We start from the raw sequence: 4291 nt of genomic DNA, 5'->3' as shown, positions 1-4291 counted from the left end.
ATAACATGCAGCGCCTGTTGTCAGTATTTTAATCAGCTTCAGCTGTCAAAACTCTTGTAACCCGCCTCTTCTCTTTAAAATGTCTCCTAGGCATAAAATAATTAAAGGTGTGGGCCCTACAATAGACTTGGGCCGTGGCAGTGTGACAAAGCCCGCTGGATGAAAGGCATTATTTCAGGAAGTTTTAAATATAAATTTTGTTTTGTCAGAAGGGCTGCAGGGCACACATTTTCTATACTGTCAAGCCTGATAGTAACAATATTTATATTTCAAATAAAAAGATTAAATTGCAGTCTTATGTGTTCCTGCTTTTCGTCAATTTTTTCCCTCTTACTAGTTTATCATAGTATTGCATGCTCGGCATGTCCTCAGACTTTCATACATATACTCTCTCTCTCTTTCTCTCTCTCTTTCTGTCCCCCTCCCCCCATCCCCACTGACAGTACTGTTATTGCACTGTTTTCTCTTGGACTGTCAGTCTCGGATTGAAAGAAGGGACACATTCACCCCGTCTCTTGGGCCAGTTTGTCCTACAAATGTCTGTTTTAGACTTGTTGAAGTTTTGTCAACAGCTAAGCCCACAACCCCATAACCCAGAAGACTTAGACTGATGTGCTGAGTGCCTGGTGGCCTAGGGGAGCCCTGGAAAGACTTTCTCCTGGGGTATAGGGGCTAAAAGGCAAGCAAAGACCCCTGAGAGTTGGCTGCTTTGTTGGAGTTTGTCAGTTACTTTAGCTCTAGTGATCCCAATGGGTCAGACAGTCAGGCAGTAGCTTAGCTATGAAAGATCCAGGTCAACCCTGCAGAATGATACTTGACAGTGCTGTTTGGAGTGGGGGAAGAGGCATGTGAAGAGCTTTCATGCCCTCCCCATCTGTTGGATTGGGGTTCTGACCTTAGAGGGGGCACAAAGGCCAGGTCCCCATTAGCCCCACATAACCCCCTGCTCTCTTGAGTCAGAACCAATTGGTTTTCCCCATTCTACCTCCTGGAAAATCTCTAGAGTTTGATTTTTCAAGTCAACAGGGCCCAAGAAAAGAGGCCTCATCTTTGAGGTGACACATTATCCATCGAAGAGCATCCATTTCTCACCACCTCGGCCATGTCATGCTCACCCCACTCCTGCCCGGAACCTCAGTGGATCCAATTTCCCCACGTGGGGGCTGGAGCGGTGGGGCTAGAGGTAAGAAATCTTCCTTGCAAGTGCTAGCCTAGGATGGACCTCAGTTCAATCCCTCAGCATCCCACATGGTGCCCCCCAAGCCAGGAGCTATTTCTGAGTGAATAGCCAGGAGTAACCCCTGAGCATCAATGGGTGTGGCCCCAAAACAAAACAAAAAACAAACAAGCCAATTTCTCCACGTGGCCATCAATAATCAGGCACCAATCAGGCATCATTCAGAATCTGCTCAGTTTCCTATGTAGGGCTCGAGGCATCTATCCAGACACCTATAGCACTTGCACTGCCCTGATTCCAGTAGCTTTGTCATGGGCACATGATGTTTGTGGCACCTGTTGCTACTCCATGGGTTAACCAGGTTCTTGTTAATCCTAGTGGATCTTTCAGTATAGCCAGAGTCACAGCCTCAGAGCACAGAAACCCATGAGAGACAACCTCTGCCAAGTGGGATTCGTGGATGGGTTAGGGAAATGGGCAGTAAGTGACGCTTGCTAGGGTGAGATCTCTGGGACTCTGCTGATCTGCAATATAACCCTGGTAACTCTGTCACTCTGGTAGCAGGACTTTTGGGTTCTCTTACTTCTAGAGTGACCTATTTTCATTTTTTCTAGGTTTTAACCTAGACTAGCAGAATTATCAAGATCTCTCACAGCCTGTCTTCCAGTAGTACTCAGCAAGCCTTTATGCTGTGGAGTTTACACCCAGAGAGCATGTCCTTCCCTCTGCTTCTTTCTGGTCCCCGAAATGCTGCAATAATCTTGCAGCATCTGGATACCCACTTGCACTGACCTTTATTGTCCTGGGAAACCAGACCAGCTTCCCACCTCTCCAAGATAGAAAGGAGAAAAGGTGGAAGAAGAGAAAGAGAAAAAAGGAAGAAGATGGGAGAAGAATTATTGTATCAAATTAGAACATGTTAGGGAAGTTCTAGGAGTCAGATCCGGATCAGATGGGAATAAACCCAGAAATCCCAAGAGAACTTTTCCCCCCATTGTATACACAGATGCATACATTTGTGCCTAAGTTAAAATGACAGAAAAGGAAACACATCTTCTTGAAAGAAGCTTTCTTTCCCAGGTCTAAACAGCACTGACTACTGGAAACCTATTGATACTATCATCCCATTTCAACTTCTATCACGTCACATCTTCCAGAACACAAATCCTGTCTGGCACATGCTTGTCACATGTCAGCTGGGACTTGGAGAGGGAAATTAAAGTATTGCTTAAATCTGTGTCATTCATGGTATGAGACAGGTTAGATGCTATCTTCTGTTATCTTTCTGTCTTACTGCGCTCCCTAGCAAAGAACCGCTTAAGCAAAAGCAAAAGGGGATTAAGAAGGAAGATAGAGAACAATCTTACTGAGAGAAGCCAAAGAGGAATATGTAAGCAAGACTCATGAGGGGTGGGATGCCGCACTAGCATATTGTCTGTCGAGGCATAGAAATCTCCTTTGTTGGGCTCTATTCATTCTGTATCTAATCTATTCAATGCTTTCTATTCTGTTTCTTTCTCTGAATCTCTGTCTCTACCTCTTGCTTCTCTTCATTTTTTTTCAAATCAGTTTTTTTCTCCTCACTGCATATACCTACCAAACATGACCACACCATGGTCAACTTTCCATTCCATCTATTTTTTTTATTCTGTTTTTGGGCCACACCTAGCAGTTCTCAGAGCTTACTCCTGGCTCTGCTTGCATTCAGGGGTTATTCCTAGTGATGCTTGGGAAGGGGGCATTTAGGATGCCAGGGATGCCAGGTTGGCCACATACAAGGCGAATACCCTACCTTCTGTATTATCACTTTGGCCCTTACATTCCATCTTAAGATTCTATCTTTAGGTTCTGAGGGAGAAATTCTGATCAGCTCAGCCCAGCTATCAACTATTTCTTCCTGGCTTTTGCAGTCCCCTTTCATGGAAACAGTTATGACTGCCACAGTAGGACTAGGGACTTCACTTGCTTTCTTTCTGAATGAGTTGGGGGATATGTTTCTCAGATCCAGGCTGGTGGTATCGGAACATGCTTCCTAATACCTGCAGAATGACAATCATGTTGTGGATCAGAACATGTGATCTGAGAAATTATTTGTGGAAAAATTACTCTATCACATGTTATTTATAAAATATTGTAGGTTTATTCCAGTGATCATAACCATTATCTACTTCTGGCCAACTCTCTTTGTTTTTTCTAGATTTTATTTGATTACCAAGGAGCCCTGTGCTAGCACACTAACCACAGTCCATGATTTCAGTGCTGATAGATCAATGGCAATGGAACATTTAGTGGTCACAGGAAAGAAAAGCCACTTTGAACTCTCTTGGTGTAAATCAGGTGTCATGTATATATATCACTTTAATGTCCTTTTAGTACTTCAACTCTAGTTTACTACCAGAGCTGCATAACATTGGCCATTGCCAGAAAACAAGGTGGCTACTATAAAAATTGGAAATTAATTGTTGTTGATTATTAAATGGCTGAAATTTCAAGCACATGCCAGATGAGTCATAAGGAACAGAAAAATTTTCCTTACATTGAAGCCAGAACACATCCCAGGATGATTTTCTAGGTTTGCTTCCATTTAGAAAACAAGCAAATGACTGTCCAGGTTTGACTGAGTGAGAAGCTTCAGCTATTTCTGTCCTGGAAATTAAAAGGAAATGCAGGGTGGTAGTAAAGCCAAGTCAACATTGAAATGGTGTGAAATCATAAGATATAGATCTACTGTGTGACTCTCACCTGTTTTCCAAAATTAAAAAAAAAATGAAGAGGGGTCTGAGTAATAGCATAGTGGAGAGTGCGTTTGCCTTGCACAAGCTAACCTGGGTTTGATCCCTGGCAGGCCATATGGTCCCCCAAGCCTTCAAGGAGTAATTTCTGAGTGCAGAGCCTGGAGTAACCCCTGAGCACCGTTGAGTGTGTCCCCAGGGGAAAAAAGTAGAGAAGACAGAGGAGTCAGGATATAGTTTAGTGGTTGAGCATTTGTTTAGCTTGTGTTAGACCTGTGTTTTTTTTTTTTTATAAACTCTTATTTCAAAATATTTGTTATTGTTTTAATTAATTGCATGACTGTGCGATACAGTTAAAAAGTTGTTCATGATTGAGCCTCAG

Source organism: Suncus etruscus, chromosome 14, assembly GCF_024139225.1.
Source record: "Suncus etruscus isolate mSunEtr1 chromosome 14, mSunEtr1.pri.cur, whole genome shotgun sequence".
NCBI lineage: Eukaryota > Metazoa > Chordata > Mammalia > Eulipotyphla > Soricidae > Suncus > Suncus etruscus.
The sequence above is the reverse complement of the archived record's forward strand: the minus strand, read 5'-3'. Positions refer to the sequence as shown.